At 42.9% G+C, this 16,648-nt stretch overlaps 1 protein-coding gene and 1 non-coding gene across 17 annotated transcripts in view; one reads left to right on the top strand and one right to left on the bottom strand.

Moving 5' to 3' along the window:
* The window catches only part of Add1 (adducin 1), a 91,384-nt gene that overhangs the window by 55,899 nt on the left and 18,837 nt on the right, over positions 1–16,648 (bottom strand). The gene's annotated exons all lie outside the window — the stretch shown is intronic.
* On the top strand, positions 2,156–2,282 carry LOC115071848. The gene has a single exon (XR_003850913.1). It is a non-coding gene; the product is annotated as a small nucleolar RNA SNORA40 (small nucleolar RNA).

Below are 16,648 nucleotides of genomic sequence, written 5' to 3'. Positions count from 1 at the left end.
TCACAAACACCCTGGTATGAAAGCTGGTTCTCGGGCTCTTCTTGGCTCACTTCTCTCTTACCAGCCATAATTGGCCCCTTAATAGGATTATTACTTTTAATTTCTTTTGGACCTTGGGCCTTTAATAGGCTTACTAGACTTATTAAACAACAAATTGATTCACTACTCTCTAAGCCAATACAAATTCATTACCAACGTTTAGAAATGACAGATTCTGATGGTCCAGCTTATGATGGATCACTTAGATTCCCCCCAGCAACAACTACAGACTTATAAACGGCCTTCTTAGGCCCCACTCCCTCTCACTTCCATCAAAAACCAGACTAGCATGAGGTTGGTACATTCATCTTTGCCCGCCGAGCTTGACTGGCAGCCAGAGACGGGTAAGAGAAGTGGCCCCCTCACTAAAACACCTAAGACAGGAGGGCCGCCTAAGCTGCTGCCTCATCCCATAATGGGTGTATGATTTGGGGGGGATCCCTTCCAACCTAAGACAGGTGCAGTCACCCGGGCAGGGACCCAAATGTCCCCCACTGCTCTGCCTTGCCTCCCCAAAAGTACCAAGAGCAAAAACAGTGAGGAAACCTTCAAAAATCCTCATGGGAGGAGTCTGGTTATTTGTTCTAATAAATAAAAAAGGGAGGAGATGTTGGGAGCCAAAAGGCCAGAAGAGAAACATCTTTATGGCTTTGAGAAAAAGACAGCTTTATGGTTTCCTGCAAATCTTTATGGCCTTGAGAAAAAACAGCTTAATGGTTTTCTGTAAGTTTCTATAAGATAGCACTTAGTTAAAGAATGTAGAAAAACAACTTTGTGACCCAGGCTAAGTCAGCCTTGAGAAATGTTTTATGCTCACCATGACAGTTAGCAGATGTTCCTTTAGGATAAGAAATGCCCCTTGAATAAACCCTCCCTAGCTATAGCATACAACAACACCAATTAGTGTCTGCCCAGCACTTTCCTTCTCCTCACCTCCCCCTCTTTTTCCACTACCAGTATATATATCTGCTGCTTTCAAATAAAATTTTGGAGCTTGATCAGAACACTGTCTTGCTCTCTTTCTTCGTGTTCCTTGTTTGTCATTCCTTCTAGGACCCCCACTCGTCGTGCCACTGTAAAAGTGTCCTGCGGGTCGGGACACTATCCGCTCAGTTTTATCTGTGTCTTGGTGCCGCCTCCTTCATTCGCTCGTTCTCCAACAACTTTTTACCTATTGATATGGACTAGTTTTTTAACACTTTAGCGAGCAACTGTTAATTCATTTACATCCCTCACCTCTCTCCCTCCACCCCCAGGCCCACATAGTTAAATTCTGGACATCTTGCCAGGTGTGGTGGCACATGCCTGTAGTCCCAGTACTTGGGAGGCTGAGTTCAAGGCCAACCAGGTCTACATAGTGAGTTCCAAGTCAGCTGGGACTACAGGGAGACCATCTCAAAAAGATAAAAAAAAAATTAGGACATTTCAAATGTTTCTTCTCATCTGGACATGTGAGAGCGCAGACTTTTGAAAGTGGGAAGGGGAGAATGCATCAGCACCCTAACAGTCCCCAACATGCTGTGGGTTGCACTTTTAAGTTATTTTGAATAAACTAAGAATTTGAGGTAAAGGACAGAGACAAAAGGAGAAACAGACTCAGAAGTCACTGGCAGAAAGTTTTCAAGGCAAGCAACTAGCCAGCAGCTCCCCAAGCAAAGATACAAGGCAGGGATTCAAAATGCTGACCCAGGGGCTGGGGAGATGGCTCAGCAGTTAAGAACTGGCTGTTCTTACAGAAGAGCTGGGTTCGAATCCCAGCACCACATGGCAGCTAACAACTCCAGTTCCAAGGGATTGGATGGCCTCTGCAGGCACTGCAGCCAGGTGTGGTGGCACACACCTTTAATCCCAGCACTAGGTAGGCGGATCTCTTTGAGTTCAAGGCCAGCCTGGTCTACATAGTAACTCCAGGACAGCTGGGGCTACAGAGAGACCCTGTCTCAAAAAGACCAAAAACAAAAACAAAAAAAAACAACTATATTCCACTAAACTAGAAAAATCTAAAAGAAATAGATTTCTAGAAATGTATAGCCCATCAAAGTTAAACTGAAATGACATAATTTAAATAGACCCGTAACAACCAATGAGATCAATGCAGTAATTAAAAATTTCCCAAAGCATTTGCGTGTGTTTTTGTTCAAGTGGTGGACAAAGACATCAAAGGCATGTGCAAAAATAATCCTCTTTTGCAATCCAGAACTCACTGTTCAGTATGAGTTTTGATACATATAAGAAAGAATATGACAAGAGCTCAAAGTGATGGTGTCTTTTTGTAGGAATCAGGCACTCCTGGCCAATGACTCTCCCAAGAGACTGAATGTTTGCCATGGACCACATGAGGAACCTGATCACACAAGATGAATATTTACCCGGTCATAGACACTTCTATATTGATCTCAAAATTCTGAACTCAGGACTTAGCAAGTAAGAAAGAAAGTATTAGAGAGCCAAGATGGTGAAGCCACACTGGCCTGGCCCCCTATGCACACCGGCAAGGCAAGGCAAGGCAGAGTCCAGCTGGCCACTGTGCACACTGGCACGGTGGAACTGAAAACCAAGCTGCCTGGCCACATGTCCTGGTGGCACCCATGGTCCCATGGAAGACCACCATCATCACCTAGTGGCTGTCAAAACCTGGCTACGGAGAAGTCTACAGATTTCAGAAAATAAGCTAGAGGACTCCGGTATAAAGCTGTTGAGTGAAGCTGTGAAACTTCCCAACTGCCACTCACAGAACCTTGGACTGGAGGCCTGTGAGCTGTTGCCTGCTGTGAGGACTTAGTTTCTGCCTTGACCCACAGTAAAATCCTGTAGAGAATTAACCTGTTGGAGAATTCCCTTGGTCTACAGTAGGGTCATTGCGCTGAGTGAGGCCTGGAAATAGCCAACATGTAACCTGCATGCAAGGGCTGTGAACAGCTGTGAACAACCGACTTCGATGAAGAAAACCAAGTGTTTCCAAAAGATGAGAAAAAGAGAAGTCTCTATTTGACATTTTTGGCAGTGTGTAAGAGAAAGAGAAATTAAGAATGAAAAATCCCATTCCAAGGAACCTGGGCGTATTCTGACCCAAAACCACATACAAAAGACAGGGAGTGGGCCCTTTGGCACACCCCTGTGTAAGAATTATAGATCACTGACACTCCAAAGAGATATGATTTCTCTGGGACCTGGCTTGGAGATATTATGTAAGATGGATGGGGTAAGGTGAGGGTGGAGACGGGGGAGGAGGCTTGAATATAATAAAAATTCATTGTATGAAATTCTTGAATCAATGAAATTTCTCTTCAACATAACAAACAAAAATCTCCCAACTAAAAAGAGCCGAGGACCAAATGTATATAGCACCAAATTCGACCAAACCTTCAAAGACGAACTAATACTAATACTCCTCAAATTATTTTGTAAAAGAGAAAATGAAGGAACACTCCCAAATTCTTCCTCTGAAGCTAGTATTACACTAATACAAAAACAAAAGACCTAACAAAAAAAAAAAAAAAGGAAATTATAGCCCGATCTCTCTGATGAACATATAAGCAAAAAGTCTCAATAAAATACTCATAAACAGAATGCAAGAACACATTAAAAAGTTTCCACCATGATCAAGTTGGCTTTACCCCAGGGATACAGGGATGGTTCAACATACACAAATCCATAAATGTAACCTACCACATATACAGACTCAAGGACAGAAATCATAAGTCATTTCATTAAATACAGAAAAAGCATTTGACAAAATCCAACATCCATTCATGAGAAAATGTCATGGAGACTCTAGGAATATGGGGGACATATCTCAGCATAATAAAGGCAATATACCACAAACCCACAGCCAACATCATACTAAATGGAGAAAAACTGAAAGCATTCCCACTAAAATCTGGAACAAGACAAGGATGTCCACTCTCCCCATTCCTGTTCAATACAGTACTTGGAAGTCTTTTAGCCAGAGCAACAAACAAACAAGAGATAAAGGGGATGAAAATTGGAAAGGAAATAGTCAAAGTATCCTTATTTGCAAATGACATGATTATATGCATAAAAAAAACCTAAAGTCACCACCAGAAAACTAGAACTAATACATTCGTTCAGCAAAACAGCAGGATATAAAATTAACATCCCCCAAATCAGCAGCCTTCCTATATACCAGCAACAAACATACAGAGAAAGAAATATAGGAAATGATCCCATTCAGAACAACTTCAAAAACCATACAGTATCTTGGTATAAATCTGACAGAGGAAGTGAAGGACTTGTATAATAAAAACTTTAAGACACTGAAGAAAGTAATTGAAGAAGATACCAGAAGATGGAAAGACCTCCCAAGATTGGCAGGATTAATATTGTGAAAATGACCATCCTACTGAAAGCAACCTACAAATTCAATGCAATAACCATTAAAATTCTAACACGATTCTTCACAGGAATTGGAACAATAATCTCAAATTTCATATGGAAACAAAAAACTCAGAATAGCCAAAATAATCCTGAACAATAAATGAACTGCTAGAAGTTAGGTGTGGTAGCACACACCTTTAATCCCAGCACTTGAGAGTCAGGGGCAGGTGGATCTCCGTCAGATTGAGGCCAGCCTAGTCTACATAGTGTATATCAGACCAACTGGAGCTACAGGGGACCCTGTCTCAAAAAGACCCCCTCACAAAATTAATGTTGGAGGCATTATCACCCCTGACTTCTTTGTGCTGCAGAGGTTAGTAATAAACACTGCATGGTGCCAGCATAAAAGCAGACACAGTGGGCACTGAAAACTGAGAAACAGAACCGAGGACCCAGATTTAAACCCACAGTTTTACAGCCACCTGATTTTTGACAAAGGAGTCACAAACACACACTGGAGAAAAGAGCATGTTCAACAAATTGTGCTAGTCAAACTAGTGTTGGATGATGACATGTAGAGGAATGAAACTGGATCCTCTTTCTCACTATGCACAAAAAACTCCAAAAACATCAAGAACCTCAAAATAAGACCTGATACCCTGAATCGGACAGAGGAGAAAGGAGGGAATACATTGGAACTCATAGGCACAAAAAAGAACTTTCTGAACAGAACTCCTATAGCGTAAGCACTAAGTCCAACTATTGATAAATGGGACCTTGTGAACTAAAAAGCTTCTGTACAGCAAAGGGTACCATGCTGGTGAGGACGTGGAGAAAGGGGAACCCTTATCCACCAAGGTTGAGAGTATAAACAGGTGCTGCTACTATGGAAATCTTTTTGTGGAGAGTCCTCAAAAAGTTAGAAACTGATCTACCATTTGGTCCAGCCATACCACTCTTGGGCATGTACCCAAAACACTCCATATCCTACTACAGAAATACCTGCTCATTCATATTTATTGCTGTACTTTCTGTAATAGCCAGGAATTGGAAACAAAGCAGATGTCCATCATCTGATGAATGAATAATGAGGGTGCAGAACATGTATACAATGGAATATCATTCAACTCTTTAAAAACCGAAATTATGAGGGCTGGAGAAGTGGGTCAGCAGTTTAGAGCACTGACTGCTCTTACAGAGGAATCAGGTTCGATTCCCAGAACCCACATGGCAGCTAACAACTGTCCCTAACTTCAGATCCAGCAGAATCCAACACCCTCTTCTGACCTCTGTGGGCACTGCACAACACAGGTACATTTACAAACACAAGCAGGCAATAGGCTCATACAAATAAAATAAAAATAAATATATTTTTAAAATGAAATTATGAAATTCACAAATAAATGGAGAAACTGGAGGAAAAAAAAAAAAACCATCTGAGTGAGGTGACCCGGACTCAGAAAACCAAACATCACGTGTTCTCTCTCATAACTGGATGCTAGCTGTGAAATCTTATGGATGTTTCTATTTCAAAATCTAGAGAGGTTGGGGCTGGAGAGATGGCTCAGTGGTTAAGAGCACTGACTGCTCTTGCAGAAGACCCAGGTTCAATTCCCAGCACCCACATGGCAGCTATGAACCATCCTAACTCCAGTTCCAGGGGAGTCTGAAGCCCTCTTCTGACCTCCGTGGCATTGCATGACATGGGTGCACTCACATACATGCAGGCAATACACACACATAAAATAAAAATAACAAAATTTTTAAAAAATCTAGAGGTCAATAACTTATATATGTCCACGGGCAGGAGGAGGTGGGAGTTCCCCAGGAGAAAAGACAGACTGCAATGATATTAAGGAGAAAGGAATAATAGAGTAGGAAAGGGTTAAATGGGGTGAGGAACAGGAGGGCAAGGCAGAGAAGGGAGGACAGGGAGGGCTAACCAGCACTGAAGACCTTTAGAAAAAGCCATATGGAAACCTAACATTATAGAAGCTACTTAAAAGTACACACGTATATAATACAAAAAGAGATTAAAAGGAGTTACCTTATAATGTGGGGGGAGGTTCCCCATCTAGACACCATAGGCTTGCAAAGAAAAGGCCCAGTGCAGGAATGAACTCCCTCAAAGTTGTTGACCGGGCATCTCAAAGACCCTCAAACAATACTGGTCATTGCCCTGCTCTTGGTTACACAGCAGAACTTCACATTAAGACCCTACTGCAGAAACACTACAAGCATGAACTGTAGAACAGACAAAAAGAAAACAAGCTGGTACTGACTTCCAAGCCTCAGCTACACTGCCTAACTTTCACAGTGACGGACGGTGCTATACAAGCTGCCTGACAAGAAAATTCAGCATGAACTTTACCCAGCTGTGAATCCTGTGAACTACAATTGGAAGATATGCCTACTGTGCAATAGTGGCACGAATATTATAAGAGTAACTAACTACTTTAAGGTCTATTTCACAGGATGGAGCCCATAACTGACACTGGTATCAGGCCTAGGAGCCTAAGGCTATAATAGTCCACAGGCCAGGGGGAAAAGCATAATACAATTATTCTGCTAAATAGATTAAACTGGGGGCTGGAGAGATGGCTCAGCCATTAAAACACTGACCGTTCTTGCAGAAGACCCAGGTTTAAATCCCAGCACCCACATGGCAGCTAACAACTGTCCATAACTCCAGTTCCAGGGGATCCGAAAGCCTCTTCTGTTCTCTGTGGGCATTGCATGACACAGGTGCACTTACCTACATGCAGGCAATTACACGCATACACATAAAATTAAAATAATAAATATTTCTTTAAAAAATAGATTAAATTGATCTCTAGTAACTTACTGATATACCCATAGATGAATACATCTCTCAACCCTCAGCAGAAAAAATTCTTTATGCAGCAAATGGTGATTAACACAGAAAACAGCCACCGGCCAATGTGCAAGAGATGAAGCTATGAAGTGCTTATCCCTGGACAGGACATCTATATCAAAAGTTCTGCCTCCCAAGGCTCACAGATCACTGCTGAAGAGGAGATGGAAAGACTGTAAGAGCCAGAGGAGGTGGATGACCACAAGGAAACAGTTTTCCAGACAGTGGGTCAGTTACTCATATGAACTCATACTTTGGGGGTTACAACGATGGAATCCTGGACCCCTGCATAAGCTTATCATGTGCTCTCACTGAATCCCCAATCTGTTTACTTGAACTATTCATTTTATTCCAAAAGAATGAGCCAAAGAACAAAATAATAGTTTTCTGACATTATTTCTTCGACATAAAACTTAATCCTGAGTCATTAGTACAAATGTTCTATTACATGGTTCAAAAAGAAAAAGACAAAAAGATATGTAGCCTTACAATTTCTCTATTGCAAAATGAGTCCAAATTTCAAAGCACTTCCCCCACTTGAATAAGGCGATGGGGTACATTTTTACAGGCAGCTCTGGCTGCTTCTAGTTCCCAGAGGCCACTGAAAGAAAAGAATCTTGTGAAGCCAACATGTCCAAGATAAGGCAGAGAGTGCAATCCTGATAGGAACTGCCACTTGAGAGGGATAAAATCAGAGTGTAGAGCAGACTTCCACTCCTCCACTAAGGGAGTCTAAGCTAGCCTACTAACTCACCCCAGAGATTCCAGCACTTAGAAGGCTGGGGCAGGAGGATCAATTCCAGCCCAGACTATAGTATTATATCATTTCAGTGGTGATTAAAAAGTCAGAAAATTTAGGGCTGGAGAGATGGCTCAGCGTTAGAAGCACTGGCCGCTCTTGCAGAGGATCTCAGTTCAATTCCCAGTACCCACATGGCGGCTAACAACCACCCATAACTCCAGTTCCAGGGGATCCAATGTCCTCTCTGACCTCCAAGGGCATTGCACAACACAGATGCACTTAATACATGCAAGCAATATACTCATACACATAAAAAATAAACAAAGCCGGGCATGGTGGCACACACCTTTAATCCCAGAGGCAGAGGCAGGTGGATCTCAGTGAGTTCAAGGCCAGCCTGGTCTACATAGTGAGTTCCAGGACAGCTGGGGCTACAGGGAGACCCTGTCTCAAAAAGACAAATAAACAAACAAATAAATAAATAAATAAATAAATAGTTTAAAATATTTAAGAACCCCAAGTAAACTAGCTTCCTTTAAATGCATGTTAGGTCTGCTGCTTAACTATTAAAATGTGTATGTGTTGTGCTTACATACATAATTCTGCATCACAATTTTAAATTTTACCTTTAAAAAATTAATATATTTTGTCGGGGGGGGAGTATATTTCATGGAACATGCATTAATGTCAGAGGACAACCTGCACCAATCAGTTCTCTCCTTCCACCACGCTGAGTTCCAGGAGTCCAACTCAGTGATCATCAGTCTTGGAGGCAAGAGTCTTTATTCACTGAGCCATCTCACCAGTCCCTTAAATTTTATTTTTCATAATCTTTAAGTGCTAAACATCCATGACCTTGTCTTCATAGGTAATTATGAAGGTAAATTCTCAAAATAAAAAGATAAAAAATACAGAAAACACTGTACTTTCTCATTTATTATTTTTATTAATTTATTTATGTGTGTGCACAGTCATGTACCACAGCACACATGGTGAGGTCAAGAGCAGACTGAGGGAGTCACTTCTATCCTTCTACCATGTGGGTTCTGGAAATCCAACTAAGGTTACCAGGCTTGGCAACAAGTGCTTATATTGCCTATATTGGCTAAATCATCTCTCCAGCCCTGGACTTTCTTATTTTTTCTTTTCTTTTCCTTTTTTTGGGGGGGAGGGGTATTTTTGAGACAGGGTTTCCCTGTAGCCCCAAGTGGCCCAGAAATCACTGTGTAGACCAGGCTGGCTTCGAACTCACAGAGATCTGCCTCCTTCTGCCTCCCAAGTGCTGGAACTAAAGGTGTGCCCACCACACCCACCACGTTTTTATTTTAATTATGTGTGTGCATATGTGTTTGTGTATGGGCATGTGCACATAAGTACAAGTGCCCAAAGAGGCCAGAGACATCAGATCCCCTGGAGTTACTCAGGAGGCAGGGGCCAGTGGTTCTCTAAGATCAAGGCCAGCCTGGTCTATATAGCAAGTTCCAGGCCAGCTGGGTTACAGGAAGACTCTCAACCAAAAGAATTTAGATATTATGATTAGGCCCATACAGAAATACTTATGGACAACATAGTATCTACAGTTTGCCTATAACACAGGAGAGGTAGAATTGTATGAAAGAAGCAAAGCAGCTCTGGGTCAACACTGTTGAAGCTGGTACAAGAGAAAAGCTTTCATGGTGTGCTCTTCCTACTTGGTGGTGTGTGCAATGCTCCATGCTCATCCCTACTCCAGAATTAAGAATTGTCAGATTCCACATCACCAGGCTAGTCTGCTTTTAGGTGAACATTCTTTTGCACATTAACTCAGACCAGGACCAATATTACTAAATACCAGAATGAAAGGCAATTTTCAGACTAATAACATCCCTTTTCTAATGTCCTAGAAGACATCTGTCTGCCTAGCATTGACCAGAAAACAAAGATACCTTTCTTAACAAAGGTAATCAGTCCAAAGAGGGTCTATCCTCATTAATGTCTGAATGCACTTCAGACAAAAAAAAAAAACAAGAAAAAAAACAATTTTCTCTGAAATATCTAGTCAACTAACCTAATTCCAGAATTTTAGACAAACTCAATTTTTTTCTGGCATCTTCCTTTTGGCAGACATTGCTACTGGCACTGCATGATTTACTTTGAATCTCTAAAGCTAGATCACTCAATGCAAAGGTTAAAATAAGCAAAGGGTGATCACTAAAGCAACCTCTGGGTAACGTGGCTGCTGGAAGAGCTAGAAAGGATGTCAGTTTCCAAATGCTTTGGTTCTCTGTTTTTGTTGTTGTTTGGTTTTTTTGTTTTTTTTTTTTTGAGACAGTCTCCTTATGTAGCCCTGAATGACCTGGAACTCACTACACAGACTCGACTGGCCTAGAACTCACGCAGATCTGCCTGCCTCTGCTTCCCAAGTGCTGGGATTAAAGATATGTGCTTCCAGGCCCCGCTTTCTATGTATTTTTTAAAACACATCTTGGGGCTGGGGGTATAGCTCAGTTGGTAGAGTGCTTGCCTACCAACTGCATACTTGACTACACTCTGAGTTCAAGGCCAGCCTGAGCTATGTGAAACCTTGATTCAAAAAAACAAAAACGGGCTAAAGAGAGCTCAGTGGTCAAGAGCACTCACTGGTTGTTCTTGCAGAGGACCCAGGTTCAATTCCCAGCAGCTAACAACCATGCAGCTCCAGGGGATCCAACACCTTCTTTACAACACAGGTACATCTACCTACATGCAGGCAATACACTCATACACATAAAATAAAAATAGCAAAATAATTAGAGAGAGAGAGAGAGAGAGAGAGAGAGAGAGAAAGAGAGTCCTTGGCTATAAAGAAGAAACAATGTCATTTTCAAGAAGTTGGGTGAAACTTCAGATCATCATACAGAGTGAAAACAGCCAGAGTCGCAATGGCAAATACCACACATTTCTCATGTGTGGATTCTAGAGAAAACACAGGGGCGTGAAGGCACACGATGATCAAAGGTGTGGTGGGAGAAAAGAAGGGGCAGTTTAAAAAACAACAACAGGGCTGGGCGTGGTGGCACAAGCCTTTAGTCCCAGCACTCGGGAGGCAGAGGCTGGCGGATCTCTGTGAGTTCGAGGCCAGCCTGGTCTACAGAGTGAGTTCCAGGCAGCTGGAGCTACGGGGAGACGGGGAGACCCAAAGACCAAAAAAAAAAACAAAAAAACAAAACCAAAACAAAAAGAGCACCTGTTGGGTGCCAAGTGCTAGGTGTGAAATTAGAGGGAATTGACAGCTCAGTAGGAATGTTTAAATGTTAGGAGTCAACAGAAGTGGGATTAAAGGCGTGCGCCACCACGCCCGGCTTGCTTTGGTTTTTTGAGGCAGGGTCTTACTATGTAACCAGGCTGGCCTCAAACTCACCATCATTCAACCTCCACTTCCCAAGTGATAGAATTACAGTCCTGTGCTACAAACACAGACTCGAAACCCACAAACCGGTTAGACTCCTCTCCCTTCCAAACCTTTCAGTTTTCACTCAACCTCAAAAGCCAACTCAAATATTTCCTGCTCTATGTAGCTTATCTTAAGTGCCACACCTGGCTCCTGGTCTCTTGTAGTCAAGACTTTATTTTTACTTCCCTTAGGGACATTTCAGCAGGACCAAAGCATTTGAATATATGCCTGCTCCCTCCTCAAGTCTGTGGGTGATGAAGAGAAAGTCTGTTTCTAACTCATTTGGAAATGGGCGCTGAGAAAGCGTATCACCTGAGACTTCTTCAGTCCACAATGGACATCTGACTTCTCTGAAGGAAGAGATCTAAGGGGCTCATCTGCATTCCAAAGAAAACTGCAACAGCAGAGAGCAGGGCTTAGTAGCACACCCCTTTAATCCCAGCTTTTAGGAGGCAGAGGCAGGTGGCTCTCTGTGAGATCAAGGCCAATCTGGTCTACATAGTAAGTCCTAGCCAGCTAGAGTAAGTTCTAGCCAGCTGGAACTATAGGGAGACCCTGTCTCAAAAAAACAAAACAAAACACTGCATCTTAGGACATTAATGATCCAGAATGATTGTCAAGACTTTAAAAAAAAAAACAGGCTTTGGGGGCTGGAGAGATGGCTCAGCGGTTAAGAGCACTGACTGCTCTTGCAGAGGACCTGGGTTCGATTCCCAGAACCCACATGACAGGTATGAGCCCTCCTTAACTCCAGTTCCAGGGGAATCTGAAGCCCTCTTCTGATCTCTGTGGTATTGCACAACATGGGTGCACTCACATACACGCAAACAATACGCACATACACATACAATAAAGTATATTTTAAAAAAAGAAAGAAAGAAAGAAAGAAAGAAAGAAAGAAAGAAAGAAAGAAAGAAAGCTGGGCATGGTGGTGCACGCCTTTAATCCCAGCACTTGGGAGGCAGAGGCAGGAGGATCTTTGTGAGTTCAAGGCCAGCCTGGTCTACATAGTGAGTTCCAGGACAGCTGGGGCTACAGGGAGGCCGTGTCTTAAAAAGACTGAAAAAATAAATAAATAAAATAAAGGCTTTGGAGGAGCCAGCACCCAGCCAGAACCTCAGATAGCAGAGGCACAGGAACCATGGCCAAAATTCATGGAAGGGACGGTACTAGTCAATGGAAGGGAAGCCCAGCTGGTACTCGTCCCCACATAAGTGACAATACAATCGCTCACTGCTTCTATTACTGGCCTAGCAATGCAGCTCTTCCTTTCCAAAAAGAGACTCATTCACCTTTTGAGGAATGTTCTTAACAGCCTCAGGCTGAGTATGCACTGCTGGGGACCTCAGCTCAGTGAAAGCCTTTAATCACTCTGGATCGGATCATTTCTACCCCTGTGTCTCTGTATACTGTCTTACAGATGAAAACTGCTCAAAAGATTCCTTTAAAACAATCAAAATTAAAATGAACAGTGCTTGCTGGGCACAGTAGCATGTGCCTTTAATCCCATACTGGAGAGGCAGAGGCAGGCAGATCTCTGTGGGATGGAAGCCAGACTATTCCCCATAGCGAGTCCAGGCCAGCTGGGACTACAGGGGAAAAACAAAAGACTGCTGACAAATTGATTTAAAATTCATTTTTATGTATATTAACTTTTTCTTCCCTGTACGTAAGGAAATTGAGGCCTAGACTCCAAACACAGTAAGGAAAAAAAACTAGAGGACAGAAGGGAGGGCGAGAGGGAGGGAAAGAGAGAGGGGGGAGCTTCAGAAGAAGGATGGTACAGCAAGGTGAGGAGCAGAAGAAGAAGTAATTCTACAGAGCAGACAGCATTCCAGAGTCTAGAAGCATCTGGAGAAGTAACTTTAGATCCGGTGTCTCTGAAGGATTCTGGGTAGAAAAAAGCAGACTTGCCTGGCATGGTGGTGGCATCTGCTGTGACCTCAGCACTCAGGAAGTAGCAGCAGAAGGATCCTGGACTGGAGGCCAGCCTGGGGAACATAGCAACACAGGTAAACACATTCCCATACCCTCAAAAAAGAAAGAAAAGGCCAGCATCAGGAGGCAGAGGCTGGAGGGTCTGGGGCAAGAACAACCCCATCCCACAGCAACGCCAGTTGCTCCTCTACTCTTGCCTCTTCACTGTGCCGATACTTGTCTTCAATTACTGTACAATTTTTATTTTTGCAGAAATTACAAAATCTGTTAACGTTTACTAACAAAATTTTTCCTGAATTTTTTTTCTTTCAGTGCTTAGGCTCAAACACAGGTTCTGGTGTTGAACAAGCACTCTGCCACTGTGTTGCATCCCAGGCTCAAACTCTTCCTGAATTTTGTTCCATGAGAGAAGTTTCCTAAGTAATGGTTTGGTTTGGGTTTTTATTTATTTTTCTGGTGAGAAGGGATTAATTATCCACAATCTAGCAAGATTATAGGTAAGGAAGATTAAAATACTGACCACAAAAGAAACAAGGCAGTTTTTTCAGAATTCAATGGTCTGAATGATCCTAGTTGTACAGTAACTTGTTCTATGTGAGACTAATGATAAAAGGATCTTTGAACTCACAGCTTGGCTTAAAGGATGAAAACGGCACAAGAGCTGGTGCAGGAGGAGCTGTCTATTTTGCACACACGCTCTGCCACTTCACTAGCTCTGAACCATCAGGACAGCGCCAGGCTTCCTGTTCTGATCTAGGCAGGAAGCATTTAAAATTCCACACAATCCCCAGTCGCACAATAAAGATAAAATGAAGCAAATTAAAGGAAAAAGAGACTCCTAGGTGCACAGGTGTCTCCAGCAGAGAACACAGAAAACAAGGTGGGGGCTCAAGGAACATGGGTCAAGCAGAATAGGAAGAGTCTGAGGCCTCTGTGCAAGGACACAGAGGCTGTGTGGTCCTGCCTGCACTTAACTTCTTGGGACTCCATTCCCTTATCTAAAAATCAGGTGAAGCCGGGCATGGTGGTACACACCTGTAGTCCCAACACTTGGGAGGCAGGAGCAGGAAGATCTCTGTGAGTTCAAGGCCAGCCTGGTCTACATAGTGAATTCCAGGCCAGCTGGGGCTACAGAAGACTGTTCCAAAAAGACCAAAAAACAAACAAACAAACAAATAACCAGGTGAAGCAAAGGCAGTGCTGTAAGAATCAGAAATTCTGCCTGGAAAGCACTGGGCAGTGTTTGACAGATGGTGGAAAAGCCAAAAGCAACTTTACACAAAGAGAAATTGTTATTAAGTTGCATACATTTTTATTAGCACTTTTTGAAAATTTTTTATTTTATGTATATGGCTGTTTTGCCTTCAAGTACACCATGTGTGTGCACCAGGCCAGAAGAGGGCACCAGATTCCCTGGAACGGGAGTTCCATGGATGGTCGCTAGTTGCCGCGGCGGGTTCTGGGAACCAAACCCTGGTCCTCCACTTGAGCAGCAGGTACTTTTTGTTTTGTGTTGTGTTGTGTTTTGTTTTTGAGACAGTCTCCTTGTAGCCTCAGCTGGCCTGGAACTCACTAAGACCAGGCTGGCCTTGATCTCTGAGATCTCCCGGACTCTGCCTCCCAAGTGTTGGGATTAAAGGTTTGTACCACCACACCCTGCAAAGCAGCAAGTACTCTTAAGGACTGAATCATCTCTCCAGTCCCTTATCAGCTTTTTAACTTTTTTTAAATGTTATTTATTATTTTTATTTTATGTGTATGTATGTATTACCTGCATGTAGGTAAGTGCACCTGTGTTGTACAATGCCTGTGGAGGTCAGAAGAGGCTGTTGGATCCCCTGGGACTGGGGTTATAGACAGTTGTTAGATGCCATGTGGGTGCTGGGATTCGAACCCGGGTCTTCTGCAAGAACAACCAGTGTTCTTAACCACTGAGCCATCTCTCCAGCCCCCCTGCCCCATCAGCTTTTAATTAATCAAAAAGATGCCACTGCAACAGAAATGACACTACCAATTAGGAGACAATCCACATTCTGGAAGGTTCTGCAGTTAGGCCATAGAGAAGAGACAGATGCTGTGTAATTTCTCGGATGAACTTGGAGGAAAAAAAATGCCATTATTCCTACTGGGTCACATCCACTCAGGTGTCACATGATGAGCATCTACATGACACCACATTAACTCAAGCAAGTACCTTCCAGTAAGTCAGCCACTCAGGAACATCACTGAACAAGACAAACACTTTTGCCTTAGGAGAGTGTCTGAAGGGCTGGGGTAACAGCTCATAGGCAGTGATCACCTACAATGCCCAATGCCCTAGGTTCTATCTCCAAACAGTAAGGGCACCTTTCATGAGAGGCTAGGCAGGAAGCATAATCAGTGTGTGAACCCACAGTGTCAAATTCAGTTGGACACCAAAGGCACCTGCCTCAGAAAAGCACTGCTTTGCTTCATTCAATCACTACTTGACGTAAGGCTCAAAAGATACCAGGGACAGATATGACCACAACTGAATGGGCTCCTTATTTCAATTTACTGTCCACAAAGGAATTCCAGACTTCAAGTGGACAATCAGCGTATGAAACTGGGTTTGTGTTTCAAAGAGTTACGTCAATCCCAAAGCTGATGCATACATCAAAAGCAGCTTTATCTGTCTCCAGCTGACTAGATTTGGAGACAAGAGCATGTGTAAAGGAGATCTCTAGGACGTATGCATGAAAAAGCCTGCAGCAAGACCTAACCAAGTCAGAAAGGAGGGCTGATCACACACATCAGTACCAAGAAGTCTAAATAGATTTGATTGGGGGAAGGCAGCAATTCAACACGTTAGGACAGTCAACAATTGCCTAAAATGAGAATGTTTGCCCTAAAAAAAATATAGAGGGCTGAGGATGTAGCTCAGTGGTAACCTGCCTAGCATGTCCCCAAGACCCTCATACAATACGGATAGGACATATCTAGATATTCTTATTATGTAGAATATGCAATTAATATATCTTGACCATATATGGAAAAGAGCTGTTTTGTAACTATAAAGCAGGATAGAGACAAATTACAATGGAAGGATCCTAACCCAGGTATGGTGGCTCACACCTATGATCGTGGCACTTGTGAAGCAAACACAGCAGGATTCACAAAGTTTTAGGCCTGCTTAGACAAGAACAAGACCCTATCTTTAAAAATGAATAAATGGGGACTGGAGAGATGGCTCAGCAGTTAAGAACACTGGTTGTTCTTACAGAAGACCCAGGTTCAAATCCCAGCACCCACATGGCAGCTAACAACTGTTCCGAAACTCCAGTCC

The sequence above is a fragment of the Nannospalax galili genome, unplaced genomic scaffold (assembly GCF_000622305.1).
Source record: "Nannospalax galili isolate Female #2095 unplaced genomic scaffold, S.galili_v1.0 scaffold101, whole genome shotgun sequence".
In the NCBI taxonomy this organism is placed as follows: Eukaryota; Metazoa; Chordata; class Mammalia; order Rodentia; family Spalacidae; genus Nannospalax; species Nannospalax galili.
The sequence above is the reverse complement of the archived record's forward strand: the minus strand, read 5'-3'. Positions and strand labels throughout refer to the sequence as shown.